This window comes from Rana temporaria, chromosome 2, assembly GCF_905171775.1.
Source record: "Rana temporaria chromosome 2, aRanTem1.1, whole genome shotgun sequence".
In the NCBI taxonomy this organism is placed as follows: domain Eukaryota; kingdom Metazoa; phylum Chordata; class Amphibia; order Anura; family Ranidae; genus Rana; species Rana temporaria.
In genome coordinates, this window is record NC_053490.1 from 491,268,046 (window position 1) to 491,283,925 (window position 15,880).

Consider the following 15,880-nt stretch of genomic DNA (forward strand, 5'->3'; position numbering starts at 1 on the left):
CAGCTCGTTCTGCACTCCTGCGCCCCCTATTTCAGTCGGTCCAGGCTTCACGTCATCACGACCACGGAGTTGGGATCTGCCTGGATCCCAGGACTGACACCTGGCTCAGCCTCTCAGCAAGCTGCTGAGAGCCAGAGCCGGCCATTCCTGCCCCCTCCACAGCCCAGCTCCCCAGTGAGCAAGAAGGAGGTAGAGCAGAAAGCTGTGAATGGCAGTAAGCAGTTCTCTGCTTAGAGAGCTGTGAGAACCAATCGATCAGCAGTGTTTGATCGCTTGGTTGTCAGCGTAGAGGCGTCAGTGGACAAATGAAGCATCGGACCGATGCTGCATCCACCTAGATAAGTACATGTATGAATAAAAAAAAAAAAATACTTCTAATACTTTAATTTGCAGATATAAATAAACTTACCAGAATAATGAGCCACAGTTAGTGATGAGATGCATCATTTAAACAGGGTGTTAGAGCCCCAGCCTCCCCTTATACACATTTTGAATAATGCCCTTTTTTTAAGTAACTCTAAGTTTTAACCCTGTGGCTTATTTAGTGTGTGGGTTCATGCACCCTCATTTGGTTTTTGAATGTTGGGTTGCCACAGTGGGGGTTGACGTGTTTCACGCATTAGGCTTTTTAGCATATGTATTGAATTCTCCCTGTCCTATGAGACCACTGCAATGGCCATTATAGGCACTTTTATTATACACTATGTATGTCAGATAGTCGAGGAAGACTTTTCCCAAAGGTCAGTGACATCTAGGTGTATACAGTATTACTCATCATCTCCAAGATGGCTCTGATGTACCTTGTGTGTTTTAATAGAAAGCTTTGTTTACTAATGAAGCTACACAGAGTGAAAAAGTAAATGTAAGTTAAGGATGTATCTGCTATAGTTTATAATAGAAGCACAAAGCTGATAAATGTAGAGGGAGTATTAGTTTTGTTTGATACCCCTGATTTCAAGAGTCTGAAGACCTTTGTGTGTTCTGCACCCCCTTTGCTATTTTTTAATACATGATTAGAAAAGAGTAATATATCTCCCTTATATGTTCCCCTAAAGAGAAACTTTCATGCAATTTCATCAGATGTCATTCGGAAGATTACCTGAAAATAACTGATTGTTGTGCTTGTATGCGCTTGATGTGCACATCTTCATGGCCAAGCCTCATGTACAGATTTTGTGAGAATGAGAACCATATAAAAAATGTAATTAAAATAAATATAGTAATCAGTGGGGTGTGGCCTGGATGTGCTGTAAAATGGCTGTGCCTGAGCAACAAACTCCTAGCAGCCCACACTGACAATTCTAAGCAGCTTTTTCTTTTCCCCAGTGAGGTTTTGTTTCCCCTAAAGTGACTGCAATGCATCAACACAACTCCAGGATGGGGAAATCCTGAAAACTCAGATATGTTCTCTGCTACAGAGCAGGTAGAGCAGGCTGGTCTCCAAGATGACCTCCTCCAGCTGCATAAGCTCTTCTATACCCTCTCACTTTCAAGCAGGGTCACTGTTATAAAGCATGAGGCCACATACAGCCTACCTGATGGGACCCCTGACCCCTAGAAACAATCCAGCGTTTCTGTTTTTTTTTAGCTGTATCAGCCAGGTAAAAGCAGAACCGAAACTGGAAGTGATGAAATCTTATGGCCTCAGTTGTCACAGAGGGGAGGGAGAAACAATTGTTCCTCCTTCTCCTTTGTGTGCTGAAAATCTGACCAGATGGAATTGGAGAGCCAGGGAAAAAAGGGAGGGCTGTGGCTTTACGCAGCAGGCATCATTTACACAGGGTACAGACATCCATGTCCCGTGCAGAGACTTTAAATGACACTATGTTGTGTGCTTCCTATGCCTACATCCCATTTCTATAATAACATGCACCCTCAAGACATATTGGGATACAGTTTCTGTGTCCGTGCAGCCATGTGTCCCAAAATAAATAAATGGGACACTGGCATGAGGATGCACGCAACACCGTGTCGGTAAAAGACCCTGCATGGGAGACGGATGTCTGTGCCTTGTGTGAATGAGACCTAAATGAGGCCTAAGGATGCATTTCACTGTCCTATGATCATGACATTACCATCATGATAATCACACACACAGTACAGGTGCTGTGGCTCAAAGCACCTGTACTGTGTGATTATAATGATGATAATGATGATTGAATTATACAGCAGCCAAATGTGATCATCATGATCAATGAAGATGATCACATTTAGCTGTGTATAAATCAGTCATGGACAACAGCCAGGGCATGTAGATAGGTGAAAGGGGTTTGTGTGCACTTAAGTCTTGACTTTGACTGTACCTATTTAGAAAAAAAAATTCTCTGCGGTCTTGCACTCACTCAGTAGAAACAGTGTGCTGTGCTTTACTGTTATCGTCTGTGTGTTCACACAAACACTGCACTGATGATGATTATGACAGTTGCTGCTGCTGATTTCCCCTCAGTCCGAGCCTGCCCTCTTCTAAAAAAGGCTACTATGACTGATATCAATCCGCCAGGGCCAGGACATTATTGTCATTATCTGCAAATGCGAGGAGGAGTTAATCTGCCTGCAAACCAAATTAGAAAAAAAAAAAACCTCCATTATACAGCCTCCTGGGCCCCTGTAAATGAACTCATGAGGCCCACAAAAATATGATTCAGACAACACAGGAGCCAAGGCCCGCTGGGAGAGGAAAAATCTTGAAAAAATTGCCTGCAGCTTTATCAAGAGGATGAGTGTCAGCATAGGACAGTTCAGCCGGCCCTCCTGCTGGGCAGGTGCCCGGGCCCTGCTTTTAAATGAATGGAGCCCAGGCTTGGTACAGGAGGGCTGGCTGTACTGACTTATCAATGGCCCTGCTCTCAAGACATGATGGTCACAGTGGAGAACCAAGACTGGGTGACTTCCTCTACAGCATCCCCTAGTTTCAATGGCCCTGTAAGTAAAAAGGCAAGTACAGTACATGGAAGACAGGCTACTCAGACTCTTATATTGTCAACAGAAGACTTACTACTCTTTTACTGTGCCTCTAATGTCTCAGATCATGTCCCTCAAAACTGTTACCTGCAAGTCTTATACTGACATTCTAGTATATATCTAGGTTCCTAATATCTATAAAAAAAAAAAAAAAAAAAACATAAATAACTTCTACAAATGGCATTTAATGTGGAAAGAGTCACCAACACAGGAGAGCGATATCTTCTGCATTAAGGAAATGCATTTTAAAAATTATAAATCCTCCAAATACACTGATTCCAAATTTCCCCATGCCGTTATTACTTTAGCAAAGAAGAAAACATTGGGCCAGATTCACAGTGAGAGTACGCCGGCGTATCTACTGATACACCGGCGTACTTTCAAATTTGCCGCGTCGTATCTTTAGTTTGAATCCTCAAACCAAGATACGACAGCTTCTGGCTTCGATCCGACAGGCGTACGGCTTTGTATGCCTTCGGATTGTAGGTGCAATACTTCGGCACCCACTGGGTGGAGTTCGTGTTGTTTTCCGCGTCGGGTATGCTAATTAGCTTTTTCCGTCGATCCACAAAGGTACGGGCGGCCGTCGCATTCTCTTACGTCATCGCTAGTGGGCTTTTCCCGGCGTATAGTTAAAGCTGCTATTTCGTGGCGTATAGATAGACTTGCCATGTTAAAGTATGGCCGCCGTTCCCGCGTCGAATTTTGATTTTTTTTTTGCGTAAGTCGTCCGTGAATAGGAAAGGATGTAACTCACGTCTACGTTCAAAAAATTACGTCGGTGCAACGTCATTTCGAGCAAAGCACGGAGGGGAAATTTCGAAATGGAGCATGCGCATTTCAATCGGCACGGGGACACGCTTCATTTAAATGATCACGCCCCCTACTCACCCAATTTGAAATGCGCGCCGAGAAATACACTACGCCGCCGTAACTTACGGTGCGTAATCTTCATGGACTCGAAATTCCGCCAGGTAAGATACGGCGGCGTAGCGTATCTCTGATACGCTGCGCCAGGGCAATTATTTGTGAATCTGTCCCATTGTGTTTTAGTAGCCTTTAGAAATCAGTTTCTACTCAAATACCCAAGGCAATTTTGGACTCTGGTGATTGCTATATACTGTAATTGTAGTGGAGGACATAGAAAATATACCCATCACATTGGTCTATCTGTGTTTCCCCACACACCATCATAAAAAAAAAAATCTGCAGGGTTTTTAGGAATTAAAAAACAATAAATTTAGATTTGTTGAGATTTCAATAATATTGCTGACACATCATTAGACACAACCAATAATTGTAGACACCACACTGGAGCTATAATAGGAATTTTAGAAACAAAAAATGTATGATGTGTTTTTATATTCTTTTCTTTTCTAGACTTTTCTTGATAGTATCTCTGGCTAAATAAAAAAATCTCTTTAATCAGTTTGATCACTTGGTCTGACCATGCCCCAGTGACCAAAGACAGTTTGCCTCATTCAACTATCAAATTCAAGCTAGAGGGTTTCTTTCAGTGTGACACTTTCACTAACACAGGTGATTTTTTATGAAATTTGCTTTGCAACAAAAGAAAATATGGCTTCAGGCAGTTGCCAACCTAACCAGGGAGTTCACCTTTCTAGTGTCTGATAAAGTCTCAAACCACTAAAACCAACCATGTTGGGTCACACTGACATCAGCTTATGGGTTGATTGATTTGACTAGCACATGAAATAGGAGTGTTTTTCACTAGGACAGGAAGACCACAATAAAAACATTTTCAGAATGTATAATCCTGTAATGCATTATACAGGAAGTAACAGAAAGTCAAAGTGCCTTAGATGGTGTCATGCTGCAGATTTACAGCTATGAAGCTGGAGTCACAAGAAGTGAACTGCTGTTTTTAAGGGGAAAAAATTAAGAGATATATTTATTTAAAAAAAAATGCTGTATGAATGTCTCAAACTTTCGTACAGCAATCACAAATAATCACAGTAATTTACCTAATATGTTTTTTTCATATGATCATAAGCTTCATCTCGTGGACATATTGTGTAATTTTCCCGAAAAACCTCAACCAGGTAGCTGGTGGCTTTATCTATCAACCAAATAAGAGCAACAATTTATCTGTGAAAAAAAAAAAATCTGAGAAGTAAAATTTAAACATGTAAATTCTATTAGACTCCAGCCAGTCCGCTGGGAAAAGTGTTCTCCGAATGGTGCGAACTGCGTCTAGTAGTTAAGTACAGCAATTATTCTGATAAAATTGTACAGATCATTTGTGCCACATTTAATTCTCATGACTCATCTCTTTTCTCTCCAGATATATTGCATCACCATAACAACATCATCCTGGGAGCACTTTTCCTCAGCATGAACAAGTGACAAAAACATTTAGACATTTGCTTCATGAAAAGATATTGTCGGTTTCTATGCCATTAATAGTGTCCAATTGTTTATGTTAGATACTGAATGCATCGAAATTGTTTTTATTGTAAAGGGACAACTAATTTGACTTGTTGACTCTATTAAATGCTAAGCGCACATTTGCAGTATCTCACAATCCCATAATCTCAGCCCACCCACCCCCTGCACTCCTCACCATGTCTTTGAGTAGTAACAAAGACCAACAGATCTTCTTAGGCCCCGTACACACGACCGAGTTTCTCGGCAGAATTCAGCCAGAAACTCGGTTCAGAGCTGAATTCTGCCGAGAAACCCGGCCGTGTGTACACTTTCGGCCGAGGAAGCCGACGAGGACCTCGGCAAGGAAATAGAAAACATGTTCTCTATTTCCTCGTTGTTCAATGGCAAAAGTCGGCCCGCCGAGTTCCTCGGCGGCTTCCACACTGAACTCGACTAGGAACTTGATGTGTTTGGCACGTCGAGTTCCTCGGTCGTGTGAACGGGGCCTATCTGAATATTTGACATTTGAACTGCTTATTTAGCTTTACTATTCATGAAAGTGAATGGCAAGGCTAACATATTGACTTGTTTGGCCCCGTACACACGGTCGGACAAAACCGATGAGAGTGGTCCGACGGACCATTTTCATCGGTTCACCTCTGAAGTGGCCGTACGGCCTGATATGTGTACACACCGTCAGTCCAAAATCCAATCGGGTCAGAACGCGGTGACGTCAAACACACGACGTGCTGAATAAAACGAAGTTCAATGCTTCCAAGCATGCGTCGACTTGATTCTGAGCATGCGCGGGTTTTGAACCGATGCTTTTCTGTACTAACCATCGGTTTGGTCCGATTGGGGCAGCGGTCGCAGCGGTCCATCAGTTTGGTTTTGAAGCATGTTTTAAAATTTTGGACTGAAGGAAAACAGACCGATAGCCTATACACACGGTCGGTTTGGTCCGATGAAAATGAACTTCGGTTCATTCTCATCGGACCAAACCGACCATGTGTACGGGGCCTTTGTGTTATGCCTCATCTGCTTTGTGTAAAAAAATAAACTGTCAAATAATAAAAAAGTGACATACAGTTCTTTTTTTCTAGCCTTCTATTTGGGTGTGGGAGGGTTATATGACTGCTTCCTCTTTTTCAAGGGAATTGGCCAACGCTGAAGCATTGGAGGCAGAGACTACATCCCTAGGTAACATTGGAATTCAGTGTGAGGGAAATTAAGGAATTAATGAAAATTCAGCAGTTATTTTAAAAGGCATCTGGCAGTGTTGTCACCAATAAGCAGGAAGTTCCTTAAAACTTTATTTAGTGATCAACAGTTTGCACATGACATACAGATATTGAAATTTAAGGATCATTCACTGTTTGATTTTTTTTTTTTGCATTCATCTGAGCATACATCATAAAGGTTGCTTATATTCCTTGCACACCATTGTGTTTAGATTTATGAGCTTGAGACCCTAGTCTTGCACATTGCAGTTCATCTGCCCTGCACACCAGCTGTGGTCATTGTGAAATGGTCATACACTTTCTGCTGTTTTTTAATTAATCTTAAATTATAAAATATTACTGAAAGGGACTAGCTGAATGGTTGTGACACCTTTATAAAGCCCTGGTTCAAACTGCCCCCACTTGTCATGCAACTTGAAAGTTCAAAGTCACATGAAAAGTTGTGCCCCATAAACTGCAATGAAACTGTTCTAATCAGTGTGACTCAAGTCACTCCAACTTAGAAAAGGTTCCTGCACAACTTTGGTGTGACTTCAACATGCCTTACATTGACTTCTGTTAAAGAAGTCACATGCAAGCTGCAATGAAGTCAGTGTGAACAAGGGCTAGGACAGGTACTTTATTTGTGCATTCTACACATAAGGGACTTTAAAGGTGCCAAATAATCAACTTCACACATTAGTAAAAAAAACGCAATAGTTAAAAATAATTATTGTAAAAAATCTTTATGCATAAGAAAGGGCTGACTTTCAGTAACATATATTTCATAGCAATAACATTGTGCACAAAAATCTTCTCTATATAACCCCTTCCCTTAGATGTTTAATCATGATGTTAGACCATTCCAGTTCTTTAATCATCAAACCTTATAGTGTAATAATGAAGTGTTTTTTGTCCTAAAGCATTTTACACCTAAGCTTCTTCTGGAGGATAGAAGTAGGTTGATATTGCACATTTGTCTTTCCAAATATCACATGAAGTATTCACAAAACCATAATGTGCCCCAAAGTTAATGATGGAAACCCCAGGGATACTTTACAGAAATCAAAGATGATTGTCTAGTGGATTTAACCCCCCTGGCGGTATTCCCGAGTCTGGCTCGGGGTGGAATTTCAGGACCAAAAAGCAGTAACCCCAAGCCAGACTCGGGATCGCTCGCAGAGTCCACAGGCACAAGTTACTTACCTTGTCCCTGGATCCTGCGATGCCGCCCCGCTGTGTGATCGAGTGGTGTGCTCCTCGCTCGATTCACAGTGCCGAGTGCCGCCGAGCTCCATTCCCTGCGACGTTACGACGCATGGGGCGGAGATCGGCATCAAATTTAAAAAGGTAAACAAACACTATACATACAGTATACTGTAATCTTATAGATTACAGTACTGTATGTAAAAAAATACACAGACCCTTTGTCCCTAGTGGTTTGCCCAGTGTCCAACATGCACTTTTATATAATAAAAAACTGTTCTTTCTGCCTGGAAACTGGAGATTGTTCATAGCAACCAAAAAGTGTCCCTTTATGTCAAAAGTGGTTTCAGACCAGCTAAAAAACAGCAATAATAAATTAGAATCCCTTGCAGAATTGAGCGATAATGATTTGTGGGGAAATTCGTCATCAAAAAATTAAAAGTTATAATTTTTATTATTATTATATTATTTTTTATAATTATTTATATTTATTTATTGTAATATAATTTATGATTTTGTGTTTCAAATTTTATTATACCCGGGATGTCTACTAGACTCTTGTTTGGACAGATTTAAGTGAGTTATTTCTAAGAATTACAGGCCTACAATATAAAACACCAAATTTCCATGCAAAATAATGGCACCGCTTTCAGCACCTAAAATCTGAATTAATCATACTGCCAGGGAGGTTAATTGTGTTGTTGTAATGGATGCCCTTATGGATTACAGATTAGGAAGCTGATGGCAAATGGTGTCTTCCCTGGGATACCCAAGGATAATCTTGGTAAGCATACTTATTAACCAAGAAACCTTTGGCAGTCCACAGCAGTATTCTGGTGGCAGAACTGAGTATGGACTATGGTGGAAGGATCATGGAGATATCAAGTTTTGTAATTACAGGTACCATAGATATAAAAAACAAGAATATACAGTAATTTGCCTCTTTGGTGATCGTCCTCTTGGGCCAATAGTCCCAGCTATAAAGGCACTAGCTGGAGGGATACAATACAAGGCTAATTTGTGATCTGCATAGGCATCCACCATAACAATATTACATTACAGTAAATCCACTGGGCATGCTCACTGTCATGTATTCCTTATATCCTCCTGAAGAAGCTTAAGTGTTGAGTCAAAAGACCTCTCCCCTTTTGTCTTTATATTGTTTGATGTTTGAAGAATTGGAAAGGCAAATGGCCATGCCCTATATCATAAAATAGCATGTACTGAGGTGAGGGGTCAAATAGAGAAGGTTTTTGCTCACAATGCTCATGCTATGACATACATAGTACTAAATGTTGGCCCTTTCTTATGCATAAGGATTTTTGTCAATTTTTAGCTGCTTTATACGTTTTGCAGTTTTTTTTCCTAATATGTGAAGTTGATTATTTCGCACATTCAATGTTCATTGTGTGTAGAATAGAAGTATCTGTCTTTATGTTATGGAAGAAATGGCAAAAATAGTTTGACAACCCCCACCACATGCATATTTGTTGCATTAAAATGTTCTTAATAACCCCCAAAACAATACTGTATATATTTTTCTGAAAGCAGAGGATCTGTAAACTGAAAAATTATGGTACTTTTTTATCATATCAACATTTTTTACACTCAAAATAATTTTAAAGCAAACAAACACAATTTAAATTCCAAATGTTCTGTTACATTTTAAAGATTAGTCTTTGAGAAAATCCAAAACACATCAAGCTTCAAAATTGTGTGTGCCTACAAAATTTAAAAAAATCTATGATAACCAAAGTTGTACATAGGTGGCACTTTAAAAAACCTTCTGGAGTAATAAATATTGGCCCATAATACATGTATCACATTAATTGTTTACACACTCATGACGGCTCTACCTGTACTGTCAAGTGCGTATGTACTTGACTGGCAGGCAGCTAATATTGTACATAGCCACAAGAAGGGCAGCAAGGTAGATAGAAGCTGACAATTACAGGCCAGTGAGTATAACATTGATTGTAGTCAAGTTAATGGATTCATTCCTGAAAAGAAGGACCATTGATCACTTAACCATACACAACTTGCTGGACCCAAAGAAGCATGGTTTTACTGAGGGTAGATTATCTCAGACTAATCAGAGTGCTGCTGTGGACATAGCTTTTTTATTTCAGCAAGGCATTTGATACATAATGACCTAATACAAAAGTTGTACAAGCTAGGACTTAACCCCTGGGGGGTTCAGTGGATATGCAGTGTACTAAACGAGATATACCAGAGTGTGGTTGTAAATGGGGTTCACTCGGAACAGAGATAACTAGTGGCATACCACATGGCTCTGTACTGGGTCCTGTTCTATTTAATCTGTATGTAAGTGATACAATCAAAGGTTTGTTGGGCAAGGTATGTCTTTTTGCTGATTCTACAAGGGTATGTAATGGGGTTGATATCCCTGGAGGTTTCTGTAACATAGAACATGATTTGGCATTGCTGAAAGATTGGTCAAAGCAGTGGAGACTGCAGTTCAATATTTCTAAATGTAAAATAATGCACCTAGGGAAAAATAATCCTTGAGAGAGTGCAATATTGGGAGTGCAGTGTTCGCCAGCATTGCAGAAGAAAAAGATTTGGAGATATTTATTTCAGATGATTGCACAATGAGCAAACAGTGTGACCAGGCAGTGGAAAACGTGAATAGAATTCTAGGATGCATCAATAAGGGGGTCACCAGCAGGAGGAAGGATGTCCTGATTCTTTAGGCAGACTTCATAGAATACTGTGTCTAGCTCTGGAGACCTCACTTACAAAAAGACATTGATAAGATAATACTAGTCCAAAGACAGGTAACAAAAGAAGGGACAAGGGAGACACAATTGCAACTTATAAATACATCAATGGGGTGAATAAGGTTCAAGAGGGTGGTACTTTGAATATGAAACCAAAATCAAGAACACATGACATGACCTCAAACAAGCTAATCTTAGAAAATATTACCAGTTGATGCTTGGAATAAACTTTCAACAGAGGTAGTGAATCATTCAACAGTAAATGTTTTCAAACATGTTTGGGACAAATATATATCTTCTGGTAAAAATGTTAACAAAAAAAACAGACTCTGGACACTCAGCTTTTTTTGTGGCATCACTTATCTGCGTTTCTATGTTTGTGTGGGGGGGGGATCTCTAAATCAGTAGTAAAGTTCAGGATTTAAAAAAAAAACTCTGCCTGCTGCGACAAAGTCACTCCTGCGCAAACACACAGGAGTCACAGTCGTGGCACAGAGCTTGGAAGGAATGGCATGGGTACGCCGTTCCTTCAGAGTGCATGCACAGATGATGTCACCAGCTTCTGCTTACTAGAATATCTCCTAAACAGTGCCTGTTTAGGAGATATTTATTTAACCTACAGGTAAGCTTTATAATAAGCATACCTGTGGGTAAAAATACAAAAAGGAGAGTTTACTTCCACTTTTATTTTTTTTACATTTTATTATACTTTATTTAGATTTTTTTTAAATTTATCGTTTTGCACTCCCCTTTTTACTATCACAATGTACTGACAAACCCCAGTGTGATAGCACTTTTTGGGTGGCAGATACTCTTTCTGGAGACCTTAGAGCTCTATTATTCCCTGATGCTTCTCCTGGTCCAATCATCAAGAAGTAGCACTATGAAGTGAGACAAATTTTCCTGTGTTGAGAGTTTTCTTCAATCCTGCTGGTTAAACAATAAAATAAATGTGTGTTTGTGCTGATGGAGAGGGAGCAGAGGTTTGCTTTAAAACACTGTGTATACAGTTTTCACAATACAACATATTAACTAGATTTTTTTTGTAAGTATACAAATCAGGCTTTGGGAACTGCACTACAACAATACATCTTAGAAATAACAATTGTTTTTATGCTAATAATAATTCCTTTTCAATATCTTATTTCCCCTCACAGTGATAAAATGTTCCCTATAGATGCTAGATTAATTCAATTATAATAACAGTACAATATAACCTCACAAAGCTATCTGCCATGCATTGTTCCAGCTTCTCAGTTAATGCGTCTTATGCTTTTTTTGAGTCAAGATTCTCTCACCTTTTGGGGTTTTTAAATCGTAATCTATTTTTTGTTATCTTACAAGAAATTAAGAAGTGATACAATGGTTTGTTTTTGGTTTCTGAACCAGGAGAGTTGAAGCCAAGAATCACTGGGCTAGTACAGAGGTATTGAATAAGGAGACCAGACAACAATTTGATACAACCATTTTTATTTAACTTTGGTAAAATTGGCCACGGTGTCATCATAAAATGTGGGGCGGGGTTACAAAAATTTCTCAATAAATAAATTAAATTACAAAAGGCCAAATTGGCTAAAACTATAAAACTTTAAAATCAAATTAATTTCTGTCCATCCAGCAAAAGCTGGACGACTACTCCCACCATACAGACGACCCCATGACTTATTATGACCAAACTGACAGGTAAGGGTGGGCGGTGCGGCGATGCTGCTTGTCAGGAGATGTGACTGAGCAAATCGCCATCAGCCCTCTCCCTATATAGGGCTCGTCAGTGCAGGTTTTACCTCACGCGAACGGACCTATCAGAGAAGGGGGCTGCCGCAGCTGACCAATCAGAGGCTGTTACTACCCCAGAGCCGGCAGCCCACTTCTCCCTCTGCTCTATCCCATGCAGGCTCAGCATACTGCCGTAGCCTCACATGGGCTAGTACAGAGGTATTGAATTCAGGAGACCAGACAACAATTTGATACAACATTTTTATTTAACTTTGGTAAAATTGGCCACGGTGTCATCCATAAAATGTGGGGGCGGGGTTACAAAAATTTTCTCAATAAATAAATTAAATTACAAAAGGCCAAATTGGCTAAACTTAAAACTTTAAAATCAAATTAATTTCTGTCCATCCAGCAAAAGCTGGACGACTACTCCCCACCTGCCGGGGCCAACCGCGAAGCTGTTGGCCGAGGCCCCCCACCACCGTGGCTGATTCGATCATGGACTGGATACCCATATTAAAAATGTCCAGGCCAATGCCTGACAGATGAATTTGGTTCAACCCGAACAACCCAGGCAAAAAAAAACCCTCTAACTCGGAATGACGAAAGGAAGAGCACCATTGAAGGCATAAAACTATGAATCGTCCTATTTAGCCGTCTGCGGATTCTATCCACGTAGAAAAGGGTGCCGTGCGGCGACCATAACAGCCTGGGAACCATCTCGAAATATACTAACACTGAACCTGGGAACATTTGAGTTATAGAATAGAGATCCCTTTTCATTTCACATAACAAGTCCCATGTGTTGAATTACCCAAGTCATTAGCCCCCACGTGGATAATATCACTTGGGGTTGAGGCCAGACAGAAGACAAATAAGCTAGGTGGTCTTTTAAATTGCGCCACCGCATACCTCTAACACTGACCATAAAATTAAAATAAATCAGGATCAAGCCCCAGGTTAGCAGAGTATGATCTGGATCCGGAGTGCTTGATAAGCCCAGAACCGTAGGAGTGACCTTATGACCCAAGCGATATTCCTGGATAAATCTGAAAGAGAATCATAAAGTTAGAAGACTGGGACGAACATATAACTTATATCTATTGCTGCCCCACCTGCCCACTTTTTTAACCTTACTCTCTGAAAAACCTATAGAATCAGCTGTGGTGGCAGCGCCAATTCGGAAAGAATGGGAAGAAAATTGGTACCCAGATAAATTCAAGCGCTTCAAACAGGAGGCCCAAAACAGCTGAGAAACTGGTACACTAGTTAGAGAGGACAAGTCTTCATGAATAAAAAAGGAATCGTTACTCAATTGGTCTGACCAAAAGATAATTACGAACATGAAACACGGGACAGATAGCCTCATTAGGAGAACTGGATAAAGAAAACCACTGGCCAACCTGAGAGGACTTTGATCTGGACAAAAACAGACGGACAGAACCGACGTCAAACTGAACATGAGAAAAACGGAGAAATGAAAAAGCGTTTCTATTTGCTGCAGTAAACTCACCTAACCGAAGGGCTCCAAAGAATGCTATAGAGAAAGCAGCCTTAAAAAGCAAAGATTCGAAATTGGATAAGCAGACATCTTGAAGGATCTGAAGAAGATCGATCAAAATGGGGATAGATATGGGACGCCTATTATCTAAAGAGGGCCTAGACTTTTTGAGGCCCTTCAAAACCTGAGTGACCTGAAAGAAAGAGGTAAGAGCAGGAAGGCCTGCAAACTTAAGGAAAAAAGAAACTCCAGCCAATATTTTACCTATGGAAGCCGGGGACAGATTAGACTGAATGAGAAAGGACAAAAAAGACAAAGCCACGTAAGAAGATACATCTAGTGGATCCAAACCCAATGGTTGACAGAAAGAGCACCATTTGTGCCATGAAAGCCTATAATCCCTCCAGGTGTTTTCCGCTACTGAAGCCTTGAGATTCCGGAATATTATTCCCAAATTAAGCCCCAGAGGAAGTCTGGGCAAGGGGTGCCATGTTGATCCGCTGATGGCGCCAACTCTCGGAATCTCTTGAACTGTGAACGAGATAAAGAATCTGCTATGTTATTTTCTTTACCTGCAATATGCTCAGCTCTCAACCATATATTACAGTTCATACAATGAAGTACAAGGAAACGCAATAACCTCAGAACGGGATCAGACTTAGAGGACAGAGTATTGATGGCAAAAAAGACACCTTTATTATCCGTATGAACTAAGATTCTACGATTCCTAAAGATGTCTTCCCACACAACCACCGACACAATCACTGGAAAGAGCTCCAACAGAACTAGATTTTGAAGTATCTCCTTCTGGAGCCAATCAGGGTGCCAGGACTGGGCGCACCAGCGCCCATCCAAGAAAGCCCCGAACCCAGCAGAGCCAGCTGCATCGGTGAAGAATTCCAACTGAGAACTATTAATAAAGTCCATTTGCCAGGCCGAGGAACCATTAAACTCATTTAAAAAAGCATCCCAAATTCTTAGATCATCCTTGATGCTTTTTGAAATTCGGAAATGAGCGTAAGGGTTCACCATACCTTTTATGGCTAACGAGAACCTGCGCGAAAATACCCTCGCCATAGGGATGACTCTGGCTGCAAAAGCAAAAAGACCCAGCAAAGATTGTGCCTCCTTTAAGCACACCTTCTTACTGACAAGAAAGGTTGCAATCATAGACTTCATTTTATGTATCTTCTGTTGTGGCAATCTGAATTCCATTCGTTCGGAGTCAACCGTGATCCCCAAAAATTCAATAACTGTCGTGGGAAAAACTGTTTTCTCCTGGGCCAGAGGCACGCCAAAGTCATGACAAACGTCAAAGAAAACCTGTAAAGCTTCCATACACACTGATGACCCCCGGGGACCTAAAAACAAGAAGTCATCTAGATAATGTAGGATAAGGCCTTGAGGGATAACGACTGACACGACCCAATGTAAGAAGGAGGAAAAAGCCTCGAAATAAAAGCATGACATAGAAAACCCCATTGGCATGCATTTATCAAAATAATATTTATTCAAAAATTGAAAACCCAAAGAATTGAAGCCTTGTGGATGCACGGGAAGAAGGCGGAAAGCCGACTTAATATCAGCCTTTGCTAGCACAGCCCCTTGCCCTGCTTGCCTCAAAAGACACAAAGCCTCATCAAATGAGGCGTAGCAGACTGGAGCCTCCACAGAGGCAACTTCGTCATTGAGTGACGAATGCGGTGGGTAAGATAGGTGGTGGATCAGTCTGAACGCACCCAGCTCTTTCTTGGGTACGATGCCCAAAGGGGACAACCGGAAATTAGAGAATGGCGGGTCATTAAAGGGGCCAGCCACCCTACCCTCAGACAATTCTTTGCAAATTTTCTCAAGCACTAAGTTAGAGTGCATGGATACCGATAGTAAATTTTTAACTGGTGTACACCCTGAACCAGTAAAGGATGGCACTAAGAAACCATTGGCAAAACCTTCAGTTAGCAGAGCCGCCATCCTGTGGTCTGGATAGCGCTCGAGCCATGGGCGCATTCTTGCCAGGCTCACCGGAGTCGGGGCCTTTCCCATGTGTGTCCTTGGGTCCTGAATGAGAGGAACTAGCGGCAGCTTTACGAAAACATCTGCTCGCCGCGTGAGTACCGCCACAATAAGAACACTCATGTTTGTATCTA